Genomic DNA, 18,251 nt, shown 5'->3' with positions numbered 1-18,251 from the left:
CACACATGTACATAGCATACCACTGTGTTCTATGCACTCATGTGCTTATGATGGGGGAAATGTTGTGTAGTATAACAGTGCTATAAAGGGCAGCAGTGAAAGGCAGCTTAATAGCTGCTTGGCAATGTATACATTACCTGCCAAGCTTCCTTTCCCTGCCTACTCCTTGAGCATAGTGGAGGACTGACAGTGATTACTATAGTATAGTTAAATGGGGATCTGGTGCTGTATGAGTGTAATTTTGGAGAAAAAATGATTTTCCTTTGAGAAGGGGGGTAACTGGAAGACCTTGCTAGATCACTGTGATGTTCTATGGCAACTAACAATAAGTGATACCATGGTATGAGGAATAAATATAAGTACTAATATTAAAACTGCTCTTAAAAGGAGAACTGTGATACTGTTATAAGCTAAAATGTGAGTATGTTATGTGTTGTAACAAGTATGAATTTAACAAAAATGTTTGGAACACTCTGAGGTTGTTTTTAAAATTATTTTTTTAATAAGTTCATCTAAAATGCTACATGTATGATGGTGTGTCACATAGATGATGTGGAATCACATGACAGAGTTTTTAATAAGAAGGAAGCTGTGTGTTACATGGAAATAAGTTATGATAAAGTCCATATGTATGCCTCATAGATGAAAACACTAAACATTACCCTATTTTTTATGGGGGTAATTTTTATTATTATTTATTTTTTTTACCATTTTAATTGTGGACTTCCCTGTGGAACATCTTGTTGTTTGGTCTTTTTGAGTTATTGCTAATGTTTCCACTGATGCTTTTAGGTGGTATTGTTTTGATTTGTGGTAACTTGCAGGTCAGAAAACTTGAGAGTTGGAAGAGGCATCAGGTGTAATGCTATGTAAAGCCATTTAAATGAAGTATTTATGTCAAATTCATTTTGATTGTGTGCCACAGTGAATGAAAGGGCAGATCAAATGCTTTTCTATTTTTGTATTTGCTGTTATTACAACAAAAAATCTAGTGTAAATGAGGACTGATTATCAATCAACAATATGTAGGTGTAAAACGAATACAAATTTGAACGATTAGCTGTAGTTCCTTTTCTCTTTCATCTTGCATTTCCTTTACATTGTTTAAATAAAATTGCATTCCTACTTCAAGGCGAATTGATATGGACTTACTCAAACCTAGCTAAAAAGTGATTCAAATCATACCGTCCATGAAGTATTTCTTCCAACCTGACTGTGGAAATGAAGTTTGAAAACCCTGATTCCACAGAAATGATTTAATATGACTATTTAGGTAGCTAGGCCAACAGTACATTAAACTTTTGGATCTTTGGTTGAAAAATGCTTATGATAATGAAGAATACAATTTTGATAATGTACTCCAAAACATGATTATATCAATGGTGAAAACAATTCTGTTGTCTTCTTTATAACAGAACAGTTTCACAAAACATGTCTCCAGGAGGCCTGAATACTACTGTCGTGCCAAAAGTACTTCTTATTCGGGATGAGCAATTTTAGTGAAGCTGGTGTGATATATGCTGAATAGCCTAAATTCTTTAAATTGGTAAATTTCTTGTTGAATCAATTATTTTCTTTTAAGAGTTCCAGATATTGAACACAGATGTGGGGCAGGGATTAGGCATTATTTCATTTGCCATTTTCGCACTAAGCATTTTAACAGAACTGAGTGGTTGATGTTAATTATTTTGTAACATCTGTGCAACAAGTTCTTTGCAGATGCTTTTTGCAGTATTTGAAAAGCAGTTTCCCTAAATGTCTTTTGGTACTATCTGCACCCACAATTAACTTTATGGATAGAGATGGGATATCAGTTGCAGTTTGATTTAAGAATAGTTGGATTTAATAAACTCAGGTTTGCTTATTTTTAGTCATTCTGTACAATTACCAAAATATACTTTCTCTACAAAACCTGTCAATAAAATATACAGATTGCAACATACATGTTTCCAGTTACTGAAAGCAATACCCTAATACTCTTTGTTAAAGTCTTCATTTTTATTTTAATAACGACTACTGTCTTCTTCTGGCAAATAAGTTATTCAGGGCAACACAGCATTACCCATTAAAATCCCAATACTCATACAGCCATGTCAACCATACTATATATTAAACCCATTTCTATATTTCAATCAACAATCATCAAAGACAATTACCTTTCACTACTGAAGGTGGGGCAGGATGGTGCTGCGGTAGCGTTGTCGACTCACAGTAAGATGCTGTTCGGTTCGATTCTCAGCTAGAGCGTCTTCTGCATGGAGACATGCGTGAATGGGTGTACATTCGTTGAAGGTTGTGCATCAGGCCTGGCAAGCCGGTATGTAAAAATCAACTGCCAATCATTACCGGACCGGAGTTCTGCTGTGGCAACCCCTAACCGGGAAAAGCCGAAAGACCCAAACAAACTGAAGGTGGGGCAGGAAGAGACAGCAAATTCTAGTATAAATCCAAACCTCACGACCACAGCTTGGCATTTCAAATTGTACAGCTGTTAAAAAATGCTTCATTGCAAAACAGCAAAGTGTAGTTCTAAAACAAGTCCAAATGTTAGTAAAACCCAGCATGTCCAATAACTGCTAAGGCAGAAAATAAAGAGCATAAAATAATGTGTAGTGTGTCTTGTTAACACACACACTATGCAACTGTTAAAAAATTATTTTATTCTTCAACTTAAAATGCAGGAGAAACCTCTGTTAAAATGGAAAAATCACATGTAGAACAACGAAAACTAGATAATGTCCTTTCACCAATGATAAGCGCTTTCAATAATTATTCTTCAGGTCGTAAAGGGTGGGACTAAATCTTTCATAAATAAAAAAAAACTAATAGCCAATAACAATGCACCCAAGGGGACAACTCCCTTTTCTTCTATGAAGCCTAGTAGAGTCCAATCCCTTAGCCCCTTTTGGGGCACACCTCCAAATCAGCCAATCCATAGGTCTCCTTTGCTTCAGAATGGGTTTCAAAGGGACTACCACATTTAGTCCTGATGGCCAGTCTGCTCGCAAATTAATGATCCATTTGGTTTCAATTACCTCAGTCCTGTTCGTGATATCTCCTTTTCTAATCCCTGAATACACTTGTTCAATGACCTTAAAATCAAATGACTGTGTAGGGAAACTAGACACATGGGAGGCTAAAGCATTGTGTTCATCTTTACAGCGTATATCCCGTAGGTGTCTCAAAATCCTATTTTTAAATAGTTGGTTAGTTGTTCCAACATAGAAGGCTGTGCATAACTTGCAGGTGGCTAAATAAACCACATGTTGTGTATTACATTTAGATTTGCAACTAAATTCATACTCGATGCCAAAATTAGGATGAAGAAAAGAATTACTGGTGTCAATAAAAGTACAAGCCGAACATTTACCACATCTGGAGTTTCCTTTGTTTCTTGATTTATATCATTTTAGGGAAACCATCCTTAGCAATCTTTTAATGTTTCTCTTATTTTTATAGGCAAAATTTGGTTTGTCTCCCACTACCTCATGTAGCCTGTCACCCTGTGTCAAAATTAGCCAGTATTTCCTAATGATGTTGCATACCTGCTTGTTATCTGTAGCATATATAAGCATTAGTCTAACTTTACTATCTCCTGGCATGGTGTCCTTCTGTGAGATTCCATTAACATCCAGTATCTTTTCCTCATCAGGTAATCTTACTTTACCTTTATTCAACCCATGCTTGTCTCTAGGATTCAAATAAACATCTTTCTCAGAATAACCTCATTCATAAAGGCTACTCTGAAAATTGTGGACTTCTTCATGGAATACCGATTCTTGTGTTCAGAGTCTAGAAATCTGTGTTACCTCATTCCGCATGATATTCCTCGTAACATGCCTAGGATGCATGCTGCTGTTATGGAGATAGTGGTTCCTCCAGGTTTCCTTCCTATGTATGGCAGTGTCTAATTGGCCTTCTTGTATAAAATAAATATTAACATCCAAAATATGTATCAATGTCCTTGACTAATGCCCTGTGAAAGTGAGAAAGTTGGTAGTCTGATTTAAATATTCAAGAAATGGGGTTAACTGATCTTCCTTCTCCTTTCCATAACAGGTACAAGTCATCTACAAAACGGCCATAAAACATTCTCATCTGTTGCCATGGGTTAGTAGAGTTAAGCATGTAGTTCTTCTCCCATTCTGATAGAACTAGGATTGAATAACTGTTTGCACAGGGGTGCACATGGCCACCCCCCATCTCTGCCAAAAAATACTATTCCCATAGGTAAATAGGTTTGTTTCCAAAATCTTATCAAGTAGCCTACATAACACATCTGCCTTTGTGCCTGAAATTTCCTGAGTCACAATCCTTCTTATGTTTTCAACTCCATAATCATTGGGGATTGACGTAAATAGGCTATTGCTATCCAAAGTGACAAAAAAAAGGTTGACAGGATCTGTCATTCCATTCACTGTTTCATATAACTTTGTGAAAAAAATCATTGGAATCCCACAATACCAAGGTCACTGCTGTTAGAAAAACTCTTTCCCCACATACAAGGACAAGGTTTCTGTTACCCACCCTTGCCCTGCAACAATCGGTCTAATGGGGGGAACATGAAAGTTTTAATGAATTTTAGGGAGTCCGCTAATGGAAGGAATGGTAGGATGCAAAACCAGAAGGAAATCAAATAATTCCTGATGGATGGAACCCTCCAATAGTATATCATTCAGACTGTTTTTTACTTTTTGTATCAAGCTTTCTAAAGTCCCTGGTGTAATTTTTGTATAGGTTATCTCATCACTTAACATCTTTAACATTTTATTTTTATACCATTCTGCATTGAGTACTGTGACAGCACCTGCTTTATCTGCAGGTTTTAAAACTATGATATCATTTTGCTGTAAATTGAATAAAGCTTTATTTTCTTCTTTGGTAATGTTAGTGTACTGCTTAACCCATTGGGTTCAATTTCTCAGTTCTTCCACTTTGTTCTCACACATATGTTTAAACAGCTTGATTGCTGGGTGGTTGGAGGAAATAAAAGTGCTAGGTTTCTTAATCCCCTTCCATTCGGTATTTCTATGCCCATATATGGTCTTCAGTGTTAACATTATGGTCAAAACACTTCATATCAATTACAAATTCACTCAGGTCTGACAATGAGGGAATAAACCTAAGAACTTTTTCTAAGATAGTCAACTCATCTGTGCTTGAAGGGAAGCCCGATATAGTCACAACTAATGATGAGTTACTCATATTGTTATTTTCTTTCTTTTCCTGTCTTGACTTGTTGATTGAGGATTTTTCTGAAAAGTTTGTTTCAAAAAAATGGCAAATTATGAGGCATTCGGACATGTGTTACTCCTTTTTTAGGTCTTGCCCTTGTTTCATGTGAAGTGCCTGCTTCCTTTGATACTGAAAAATCAGGTATTAAATGCTTAGTTTGCATCTGTGCATGGTTAGGGATATCTGTCCTTGATTCTAGTGTCTCAGATTCAACAGCAGAAGCAGTTGTTTGTTGATTGAATCCACCCCCATATGAGTCATACTCTGCTTGGTAACTGAATCCTTCCTTTGGCATGAGACAAAAGGTCTTTCTTCCCTAGGCCATTCAAAAATGTGCCCTTGCTTGAAGTCTGTAATATCTCTGGTTAGTTACTTGATCTTTTGCTCCTTAAGTTTGGATTCATAAACGTTCAGATTAAACTGTAACTTTTCAAGCTTATTAACCTGGGAGTCCGAGAGTTCAAATTGCTCCAGTTCTATTTGTTTAGATCTGATTTGATTGTCTATGTTCTCTTCTTCTGGTGTGAAGTAATTAATAAATAGTTATATTGCATAGTGCGAGTGTTAACGTTATTTTATTCTCTATTTTCTGCCGTAGCAGTTATTGGACACGCTGGGTTTTACTAACATTTGGACATGTTTTTGAACGATACTTTGCTGTTTTGCAACAAAGCATTTTTTAACAGCTGTACAGTTTGAAATGTGAAGCCATGGTGGTGAGGTTTGGATTTATACTACATTTCTATCTTTCAACCACAACTATGCCTTCATCAAGTTAGTTTATAATTCTTATCCCACAGATGTCAGCTCTCATCTTTTTTTTTTCATACTTTAAATCGTCAATGTTAAGCCAGTTCAAACAGGTTATTGCCTCCATCCTTACTATTCCCTAATCAAATGTGTCACTTGTGTAATCATAACTTCTATACACTACTACTCCTGTTACACTGTCTCAGCTCTGCCTTCTTAACTTATCTTTCTAACTTTTACATCCTCCAACCACCACTATCATTTCAGTTTCTACTCTACATAATCTTGTTATACACTTTACAGTTTGAATCTCATTCTTTAAAATTCTATCTAACTTATCTCTGTCTAGTAGTTAGGATCCCCATCATAACTATATGTTTATTTATTAATAAATATTATTGGTAATGTGCACAACTTGCTGTACCGTTTCTTCAGTATTGTATAGATTTATCGACATTCATAGGTCATTGAGTCTTATGACCATGTACACCTTGCCATATCCCCTAAGTCCATACCTCCTTTCTCTAGGAGGGCTATTCCTGTCACTCGTGGAGTAAATTTGTGGCTATCTATCCAGACATTTAGTTTATGTTTAAAGGAAGATAGTTGTACTGCTATTTTTTAAAGGAAAGTTTATTCCAGGGGCATTAAGTTATAAACCTCTTCCTTCAATATGTTTTATCTGTTGGTGACATTTTTGGTCACTGTTCTAGAGATATTGGACATTTGGAGAAACAGGAGCTCCAGGACAATCAGGTCTCTAATGGTATGCTGAATGTGACAGAGATGTCCACTAAACAGTAAACACTGAATAAAGGGACGGAGCTTAAGCCTTTCATGGTAGCTCAGGGACTATAGGTCTTTTTTTTTTTAAATAGGAACCTTAGGGTCTTTCTAATTGTTTTGTTTATTGAAAAATATACTAATGTATATTGATAATGAATGCTGAGTATAAGGCAATGATTACCTCTCAAAACCTGACAATATTCCTGTGGTACTTAGCTGGGCTAAATAAAAGGATTTCCTGACAACTGCTGTCACATGATGGTCAAAAGAGTGGGAGCTATTAACTCAGTTACATACTTCCCTGACTACATTTGCATTTTGTAGTGGTGTACAGGTAATGATGCAGTCTAGCATTTAGTCTGAACCCATTTTATTACACCAGGTGTTTAGTAGGAATAGTTAATTCTGGAGGGTATTTGATTATGCATGACAGCTTAACAACTCCCAATTTGCAGTCATCTGCAAACATTGTAAGCCAGAGGTCTTGGCCTTCTGCTTGATGATTTAAGAAGTCATTATCAAAAAGCAGAGGTCTCAGCACTAAGCCTTGTGGGATACTGCTGATCACTTTCATTATTTCTTATGAGGAACCTGCAGTTTCCACTGTGCCATTTCTATCTTTAAGCTAGTTTGTTATCCATCTTACCACATATGGGTCTATTTTTAAAGTATTTAGGTTTTGTACAATGCCAGCCTGTGGAAAAATGTTGAAGGCTTTGGTTAGTTCAAGATATAGTGTATGCACTGCATGTCCACCATCCGTAGCTTCCCTAATGCTTTTGGAGATTTTTCCAAGATTAATTAAAGAAGATCTCCCCCTTTTCAAAGCAAAACTGTTGAGGATGAGTCTAAAGGTTCTTGATGTCATAGTTTATGAGGTCAATTACAATATTTTTCATAGCTTTGCAATGACACTAGTAGTATGGCTAATAGGTCATTAATTAATTGGGCTGTTTATAGGGCCTGTCTTTTTGAGGGGAATCACTGTTACAGTGTGCTGGTCATTAGGGACAAAACCAGTAGCTAAATTTAGGTTGAACAGTTTGCAGAGATGGTCTGTGAGGCATATTACCACTATATTGGAACTTTGTCATGTGCCATAGTGAAAGTTCTTTTGGCCTTGCCTAGCACTTTCAGTAAAAGATCTGTAAAGATACTTGGGAGGGGTAAGGAATTCAGATGTTTTATGGCTTTGAACCGAGAAGTCCTGAACATGAAGTTGGTACTGCATTTCTTTGCAAGGATATTGGCAGTGTCTATTGGGTCAGGATAGAATGTGCCACGATAAGTAAATTCTGAGCAATGTAAGGCATTGTTTTTAATTTTCTAATATATTTAAGTACATTATCTTTGACTTCACAGGCCAGCTAAGTTCATGAGTTCTTTTAGTGGACTTGATAATTTTCTTCAGTTATTTTTTATTTATTTGTTTATTTAATGTGTTTGTTTTTTGTAATGCTTTTGATATTGGCATTGAAATGAGGGGGTTTTGGACCTGTTAAAATTTAAGGAGCTTATTTCTTTGTTGTATGTTTTTTTTAATGGTTGTATGTTTTTTTTATGGTTATTTTTTATTAATGGAGACAAGCCACCAGGATGGCTTGTTTTTCATTTTCCTGATATACACGATTCCGCTAAATCTATGCATTTTTCTCAATGGGTGTATAATTCCATAGTGAAATTTACTGCTATATTAAAGTCAGTGCAATCGCAAGGAGATGTTTATATTCCATCACAGAGTAGGTTAAGGTGGCAGATCTTTAGTCATTATATTAAGTGGAATTTGCAGTAGGAGATTTTGAGAGTTTACAGAAGGCCACCAGTTTATGGTCAATCTTCCTGGAGAAGAAGATACCTGAGGAGTAATTCAAGAGTCAGCCATGTGTGTAAGAATTAGGTCAGGAATGCTATGTCCTCTAGTAGGTTTACTCACCAACTGTTCAAGGGAGTTCTTTTTAAGTATATGAATATTTGGGCATAGCCTGTGTCAATTTATTGAAAGGTAGTTAAAGGATAACCAAAACAAAAAAATATATCTATCTATAACTCTCTCTTTCTATATATGTGTGTTTATGTATATATATATATATATATATATATATATATATATATATATATATATATATATATATATATATATATATATATATATATATATATATATATACATATACATACACAAGCAGACGAAAGAAGTTGAATCCACAAAACAATGAAAACTGAAAACCGCAAAATTCAAAACCTCGAATACTGGAGGTTTTGAATTTTCTGATTCTACACACACACACACACACACACACACACACACACACACACACACACACACACACACACACACACACACCATCCACCAGACAAACACACAAAATCACTCTACTACATGAAAGCAGGGCCCCCCCACACCCCCTACTTAAATATTCTCACTCCGAGGTCACATTACACACACACACACACACACACACACACACACACACGCGCGTGTCTCATGAAACAGCGAACACTCATATGACTGAACCTCTAAACTGTGATCAGGTTAAAGCAGATGCTCATATGAGTGAATGCTCAAAAAACAAACAATTATTACTTTCTATTTTTTGTACCCTTTTTCCCTCTGCTAGTTATATACACTAACTCTGAAATCACATAACAGTGGTGTAAGGGCAAATTCCCTTATCTGCTGTACTACAGTCCCATTCAAAAGAATGCCATCAGCAACTCCATGAGGAAGAATGTTCACTCACATGACATTTGCTTTTTTCCGAATGAAAAAGCATTCACTCAAGTGAGATTTCACTGTTACTAAAAAAAAAAAAAAATTATATATATATATATATATATATATATATATATATATATATTGAGTACATCTTGAACTTTAATCATCTTAGAGGGACAGAATAATTTATTATGGTTCTTATCAGCTTGCAATAGTACTGTGACTGCACACTTTGTCAGCATCCTATGTTCATTACTTTGCTTTCTTTGATTTTTATTAGTGGCCATCTCAGAACTAACATTTTAAGATATGTTTGAATAACAGGCTTGAAAATATAGCTGAGTTAATTGTTCTTTTCAAACTAGCAACTGTAGTTTATAGTTCAAGTGTGAGAAATCTTACACCTGAAGTTAACAGGTGCTACTTTGGCTGAGCTGGTTTGTGTTGCATTCACAGTTTTTAATACTGTAAGCAAGAATGAATATCTTTGATGTCAATATTCCTTCCATGGCTCATGTACTTGTCTCAACAAAACACTGCATGAAGTGCAAAAATGCTGTAAGAATACACCAGAAGGAAGCATGCATTTTTACAAAAAAATAGTGTATAGAAAACACGCAAAATCAAATAATGACAGAAAAGAGCGAGATGAAAATATTTTCTTTCTTTGTGATACTCTGACTTTGATTAAAGGCAACTCAGTAAGAAAAAATGCTAAGCATGATTTGTGTTTTCTTATTCATTTGCATCTAAAATCTAAGCTTGAAAGACTTTCTTTTGCTCAGACTGCAGGCTAAACTATTTGTCTGAGGTATAATGCTGGCAATCTGTGACTGATAAAGTACATTTAAATATCAATGTTTAAGAGCCATTGTTTACTTAATGGCTCTGTAATTAGAATATGTGCCTAACCTAATTACCTTGCCACCTTTTATAGCCTTCATAATGTAACAGATGATGAGATAAACATAGGAAAGAAAGGCAAACAGATGTAATTTCAGACATAAAACTTATGGAATAATTATTAAATTATGATATTTATGCTTGTCACATATTTAGTTTTGGATCACAGGGAAAGAAAATCACAGTTTGGAAGAAAGTGTAATATTTGTGTGGAGTTCTTTAAAAGCATCCAAATCAAGGGAAATTTTGCTAACAGGGAGATAATTAAAAGCACTGGAGGAGTCTTATATGGTCATCAGGGGACAAAGAAGGTGTTTTCTAACATGCTAATTGATAATTAATCCTATCTGGAGAGCTCTGTAGTTCAGTGAGTTCAGTTTGTGAGTTCTTAGGTATCTGCCTTGTGGTAGTATGATCCCTGATGGATATCCAGACGTAGTCACAGTTGCCATTAAAATTGAAGGAATGAAAAGCACAAAATCCTGGTACAGAGGGAATGCTCTCTTTCCATTTAAACAAAGTTTCTATAAAAATGCAGTGAGGGAATGCCTCGAGATCAGGAAAGTTATTTCATCTCTCGTACTACTCATTAGATTTTGTTGTACAGCTAATTTTGAATTTTGTTTTATATAATCTACCTCCCTTGTTGACACCAGTTTGCACTCACCCTACATCTTCTGCAGGGTCAGACTTTGGTCATCTGGTATTCTAGGCCAAAGGGCTTCACAGCACCCCCACACACCACCCGGTGCCCCCATCCTGGTCTACCTACACTATCCTGATTACTGGAAAAGTGCCCCTGCTATAGCAGCACCGTAGGTGGCTGCCTAGTTGGCTTATGCCTAAGGCTGGCTATGATCTTATGATCATGACTTTATCATTCTACTGCAGTTTCTCTTCTTATATTATTCATTCAATTTACTTTAAGGTGGATGTTACATTAATATATTTTTACAAGTGTATCTTGCCTTAATCATTTAATGTCCCATCTGAAACATGTAATTCCTTCTTATACTATATTGTCTACGAATTATAATCCCTGACCCATTCACATTTCTAACGGACAGTTACAACTCTGAACCTCCCATTTCTTCACTTGCTTAGTCGTTACCCTTTGAACTGCATACTCCCTTTTTGTCAGGTTTACGCATGATATTTGTAATGACTTTAAGTGTCTGTCTCCCACTCTGAGTTTACAGCACTTTTTTGATTGTCTACTGTTTTGCTTAATCTGCTCTCTTTGTCCCTATGTATACAAACACGCTGTAGCTATACCATTTTCTAGCTGGTTTTTCATAGGTTCATAGGTTCATACTAGGCTATCTGCCCTAGGGCATTTACAAGCCTAGCCAGAGTGTGTTTGGCTTTCGCCACCCATTTTAAAATGAATTTTGCTATGCCCTTTTTCGAGGTTAGTATACTGTGCATCTGTCTAACAGTGACACAGAAGTGATACCCGGAATAAATCTACGATCTCCCATCCACTCATCAAGATTCCTCTTGAAGAGAGTCAATGAGGGACTCTGCCAAACCTGGACTGGGATTTTATTCCAGAGTGAAGGGAGCCTCTGGGTTATGAATCTGTCCCTCCAGCATGTCCTATTTATTTCAGTGCTGAGGTTCAAGTCTCTCGAGCACGTAGCTTGATGGGATTTGGATTTTCTGAGGTGTAGCATGTCCATTAATTCCGGGTTGGACATGGCTTTATACGTCAGGCACAGATCGCCTCTGAGCAGGTGGTATGCCACTGAGTAGAGCTGGAGTTTCTTTAACCGAGCAGCATATGGCATCTGTTTGAGCCCTTTGATCCTCTTGGTGAGGTACTTCTGGGGTCTTTCCAGTTGCTGCAGGTGTCTGGTAAGGTACATCCCAAAAGGGGCATTGTACTCAATTATGGGCCTGATGAGGGATGAGTAAAGAGGCACGATGACCTCCCTTGATCTAGATGTGAATCCCTTCATGATTAGGTGGGCTATATAAAATGATTTTCTAACCACTTTGGCTACGTGGTTGTTGAATGAGAGATTGCTATCAACTTGGGTCCCCAGGTCCCTAATTACTTCTTCCGCACTTTGTTTTTGCCAAAGGGGATGACTATACACTTTTTGGCGTTTAGCTTGAGGCCATGGCTCTGGCAACAGTTGTCTGTTTCTATGAGGCCCTTTTGTAGGATGCTTGTGTCGGCTGGAGAGTCGATTATGGCGCCCAGTTTGCAGTCATCTGCAAGCTTGGTCAGCCACAGTCCTTCTGTGTTGGCCTGTACCTCCGAGAAATATATACCGAACAAGAGAGGGCCCAGGACTGAGCCTTGTGGGATGCCACTTGTAACTGGTTTGAAGTCTGACATGGCTCCAGCAATTCTAACCATGTGGGTTCTGTCCTTGAGCCAGTTTGCAACCCATCTAGTGACATAGGGGTTTATATTTAAGCTGGTGAGCTTATCTATAATGCCAGCATGGGGTATTGTATCGAAGGCTTTTGCGATTTCCAGGTAGGCTGTGTGGACCACCTTCCCCTCGTCAATGACCTTGGTGACTGTTTCAAAGAAATCGACCAGGTTTAAGAGGCAGGATCTGCCCTTAACAAAGCCGAACTGGGTAGGATCCAGTGTCTGTAGGTCTCCAATATCTTTATTTATGAGGTCCATGATGATCCTTTCCATAGCTTTGCTGACCAAGCTAGTCAGGCGTATGGGGCGATAGATTCTAGGATCCGTTGAGGCACCACCTTTGTGGAGAGGGACCACTGTTGCTGTACACCACTCTTTGGGTACATATCCTGTAGTAAGGCTGAGACTGAACAGTAGTTTTATGTTTGGGTTTAGTTCTTCTTGGAGTTCATGTAGGATGCAGCCTGGGACACCGTCTGGTCCCATTGATGCTGTGTTTTTTGCTTTGGAGAGGGCAGCTCTTACCTGAGCATCTGAGATGTCAGGGGGGCAGCACTCTTCTGGGATAGATATTTGCCCTTTTGGTGGGGAAGGGGGGGAGAAGTTTGTGCTGAACCTGTCAGCTAGGATGTTGGCTATGTCTGTGGGTTCGGTGTATTTTTTGTCATTTTGGACTAATTCTGAGCATATCTGGGAATTCCCACCCAGATTTCTAACATAACTAAAGAAAGCCTTGTGATTATCCTTAGTGTCCTGTGCAATTTTTCTCTCGAAGCTGGCCTTAGACGATTTTATGAGTGCCCATAGTTTTTTGCTAACACTGATCAGAGATGCCTTCCCTTTTTGGGATTTTGCTCTATCATGTAGTAGCTTTCTCCTTCTATTGTATAGTTTGTTTATGGCTGGGGTCCACCAGACAGGACGCCTGCCTTTGGAGGATTGGGTCTTGGTTTTGTTTGGGATTGCATTATCCATGCATTTCTGAAGGTGTTCATAGAATGTGTTTATAAAGGATTCTGCGGTCTGGGCCGTATTTTCCACAGGCCCGGGGGCTTTGAAGGATTCCACCTCGGTTTTGAGGAGTGTGAAATTTGCTTTAGAGAAGTTTTTCACTGTGGTTTTCTGGGCAGGGGTTGGGGTCGGGATGTGAATATCTAGTGAGATTAGTTTATGGTCTGATCTTACCAGTGAGGGATACACTTCTGGTCTGCAGCATAGAGTCCCCATGTTGGTGATGATCAGGTCCAGTATGTTTTCCCCCCTTGTGGGAGTGGTAACAAGCTGTTCCATAGCATTTGAGTTTATACATTCTAGGAACCTTTGGGCTAGGGTGTTGGAGCTAGAGTAATGCTCCCAGTCTATGTTTGGGTAGTTGAAGTCGCCCAGTATAATGGTGTTTGGAGAGACCTTCATATTTTCCAGTGTTCTCAGGAAGGCCGAGTGGGGTTCCTGGGTTTGGGAGGGTGGTCTGTAGCAGGCTATAAACTGGAAGGCAGTTTTACCCACTGTTAGTTGCACATGGATAGTCTCTGATGCTTCCTGCTGTGCCACCAAAATGGAGGTGTGGGTATCTTTGACGAATATTGATACTCCCCCTCTTTTTGTGGTTTGGTCCAAGTTTTGGGACAGAAAAAGATGGTATGAGGTATAACCTGGTAGTGCTGGGGTGCTCTCGGGAGCCTTGAACTAGGTTTCTGTTACTGCACAGATATCGATGTTCTCCATGCTAAGGAGAGTTTCGAGTGCATGCATCTTGAGGTTTAGACTTCTGGCATTGAGTAGCATCACTCTTAGTTTCTTATCTCTTGTGATAACTATGGAGGTGGGTTTGTCTTTTGAACCTTGCCTAAAAAAGGCACTATGGGGGTAGCAAGAGCCTTTGCCAATATCCGAAAGCCCAGGGGTGACAGGTGCAAGCCGTCCCTAGCGAAGCATCGTGGCTTGTCAAGCATGTCATCCCAGGCTGACAGGCATTGGATCCCCTTTGAATGACACCAATACTTAAGCCAATTGTTGAAATTGATCATCTTGTCTTCATATTGTGGCATCATTCTTGGTGAGGGTAAGATGCTACGCAAGGTCAGGGTCATACCGGCCTGGGTACATGCTCAGACAGCTCCTCTATGTCTCTTTTCATGTAGTCCAGGGAAGTACGTCTCAGGTCATTCACACCAGCATGGACAATGACTGAGTCATATTTGTACTTGCCTTGGAGTGACCTGAGTGCTTGTGTTACGTGGCAGATCCTAGCGCCTGACAGGCAGCTCACCGTGACCTTCTCCTTGTTCAGCCTGGTGAGCGGGACGTCAGTGTGCCTGACGATAGAGTCACCTATTACAAGTGTATCAGGTGTGTTGTTTAGCCTTAAGGGCTGTGACTGTTCGGCACACTTGCTTTGTGAGCTATGTGTTGCACGTGTTTTGTTTTGGGATAGCGGTTGCTTGGGTGTCTGCTTTGGAGGTCTCTGTTGCTTAGGCAGATTTTTATTTAGAGCCTCCGAGTATGTTTTTGTGTGTTTATGTGTTTGGTTTGCTCTCATGGTAGGTCTATGTGAGACTGGAATTGTAGTGAGTGTGGTTTCCTTAATAATAACTTTGAATTTGTTATATCTTATAATAGTCCTGTGTTTCCCTTACATATATTTTTTTCTTCTTAAAGGTCTTTCCTGTACCTGTCTAATTTCTGTATTCTCGTTTTACTTTTGCAAGTCTCACTGTTACATCATTCTCAGTCTTCCATTTTCTCTCATTGTCTCCTCAGCATATCTTTTTATATTATGTTAATTGTGCGCATGGTATGTCACAGTCCTTATCTCGTTTTGTCTTTTCCTGCAGCTACCCCCTCCTGTTATGCCAATTTCCTGTTTTTTTCCACTTTCACTCTATCTTTTATTCAGTGGCTATCTTTACAACCATTGCTCTACCCGCTATTTACCTCTTCATGAAATTTGCTGCTGCCCACACATCTTCCTCTCTTTCCTATTTTTCCCAGCATACATTGTAACAATCTGATTTTTGATCTAGCAAAATCAGCTACTTTCATACCAAAATTGTATTCATTTTCTTCAAGTTACAAGCCACATTTCACACCTCCTACAAACAACATAGCCATCTCCTTCGTTTCTTTGGTTTTCAACTCCTTCCTCTAACCTTTGTTTCTGGGTCACTGCTCATAACTCTATTTTAATTTCCCAACATAAGTTATATCTTTCCTGCTTCTCTTTCTTCATTTTTGTCTCTTTAGGCTGAGTACACTGTGAATGTGAACTGGCCAACATTTGTCTTAATTAGTGTGCAGCCTCCATGGAAAAGAAGAGCACAATAAATACTGTCAAATGTTTTACTATTTTAAATATTTTAACTGTTTCCCACCTGAACCATACAGTTTTGAATAACCTAAAAAATGTACGGTACTTACGTATTATCGCAACCAGATTTGTTACCTCGTCTAATATGTAAAGCATTCAGTGGCTTGTAAATAGTTTGGTCACTTCCATTTTGTAGGACTGAAATGAACAACAGAATACTGTTACCTAGCTGTAGTTAAGGAAAAATAAGAAAGCTCTGCCTGCATTTGTGGGATGAATATGCTGACTGGCATAGTTTTTTCGCAACAACGTTGTGAGCGAGTCAGGTTTCCGATATTACCCTCAAGTCTGCACTCCTGCTTTTTGCTGTTGTAAAAGAATCGTATTGGTAGGTTAACATCAGTTTTCCACACATTCTGATCACTTTCAGAAGCACAACACTGAAATCCTCCTGGGATGGGAAAGCTGTGTGTAAAACTGATGTCAGCCTACCATTCCGAATCGTTTACAGCCTCAGAAAGCAGGACTCCAGATCTGAGACATCTGTATGGCACACAAAACAGAAAAACAGGAAGAGGATTTGTTAAACTGTTTGCGCTGTTAAAGTAATGTGCAGTTTTTTTTTCCAGTACTAACAACTTTCAATAACCATTTCAGCTGTTTCCTGCACTCGTGTGTATGCAGGTATCCTATTATCACAGCCAGATCCTTTTTTCGTAACCACGAAAATCTGGTTGCGATAATACGTAAGTACCAAATGTACTTTTTCTTAGAGATTCTGGGAAATAGTAAGTTTAATTACAGAACCTATCAGTGATTCAGGGTCTATATTACATGATCGAATGGTCAAATAGTCAAACACGCAATAGTCAACCCGTAATAATCGAACTGCTACAATGTCAAACGGTTCACTGAAGATCTCCTTACAGTGCGGAAATGGAAGTTTTCCATTGTCTGCACAATAGTGCGATCTCAGAGTTGGTATATTTAAGTAGTGGGGGGTGCAGGGGGGCTTGCCCCCCTGTATAGAGCATTTAAATGGTTTGTTTGGGTGGGTTTTTCTTTTATTTTCTGTTCGACATTGTGGCAGTTCAATTATTATGGGTCAACTATTTGACCATTCGATCACATAATATAGACCTGTGATTCATGCCCTCTAGCCCAGAGTTTTAGTGGTAGTGGTGGAGAGTGATTCTGTCATAATGAGGGACTTGGGTGGTGTCTGGTTTTAACCTGCCCTGCTTACTTTCTCAGATATATGAGAGATAAGAACATCACAGTGAGATGTACATATGTGGTTTCATCTTCCTGCCATGTTAAAGTCATCGTCTGTTGGCAAGAACTAAGCCTGTCTGCGGCAGTATACCAGTCATCAGAAGACAGCTACAAGAAAGTGAAGAAGCTTTAAAACTCTGCTATAAAGAAAGAGCAAGACAGTGAGATTTGAGATCACTCATTTCCCTGTGGCAAACCATTTGGAATTAGGCACACTATTTGAAACTGGACTGGCAGTGTTAGAAAGCAATATGCCATATAGACGTACAGGATTTGTAATAGAGGATTTCCATTGTGAGTTAAGACTGTAGATGGCAGGCGTGAGGGATCACATGCTGCCTAATGCACATAAGATTATGATATTATAAATCTAATGCTGTAACTGATTTTCATTTTCATCAAAGGCATACTGCAGACAAAGTCATTGTATGGTAGATAAGCAATGATTTGTCACATGTTTATGGTCACATCAAATGAAGTTCCAAAAAGACCACTGAATGGGAAGATAAGTCTCGAAGAGCTTGGTGCTACAAGTTTTGGCATCTTTTTTCCCCCACAACATATGGAATAATACATAGGACAGATAAAATAGTACAATTTATTTATTTGAAAGAACAGTTCTGGTAATGAACGATTCTTTGTGAAATCTACACAGATAGCAGAGTTTCTCAACTACAAACCCATTCAGTTCCAGATTTGGCTTATTATTATTACTTATTTCACTTATTTTCAGAGTAGCGTTGACCTTGTTATTAGCATATTACAGTGTGAGATGAGGGCATGGCAAACATGGGAGAGCTGTTTTTTTTCTTCAGTTAAAGATGTCTGAGTGATTCTGTAATCAGTAAATAATGCTAACTGTACATATTTCTAGACCAAAGGCATTTGGA

At 38.3% G+C, this 18,251-nt stretch overlaps 1 protein-coding gene across 1 annotated transcript in view; it reads left to right on the top strand.

Annotated features, from left to right (window-relative positions):
* Positions 1-18,251, top strand: part of CARMIL3 (capping protein regulator and myosin 1 linker 3) — a 3,552,770-nt gene that overhangs the window by 3,465,515 nt on the left and 69,004 nt on the right. The window lies entirely within an intron of this gene.

The sequence above is a fragment of the Protopterus annectens genome, chromosome 16.part0, assembly GCF_019279795.1.
Source record: "Protopterus annectens isolate FY-2018-M chromosome 16.part0, PAN1.0, whole genome shotgun sequence".
Lineage (NCBI taxonomy): Eukaryota > Metazoa > Chordata > Ceratodontiformes > Protopteridae > Protopterus > Protopterus annectens.
The sequence above is the reverse complement of the archived record's forward strand: the minus strand, read 5'-3'. Positions and strand labels throughout refer to the sequence as shown.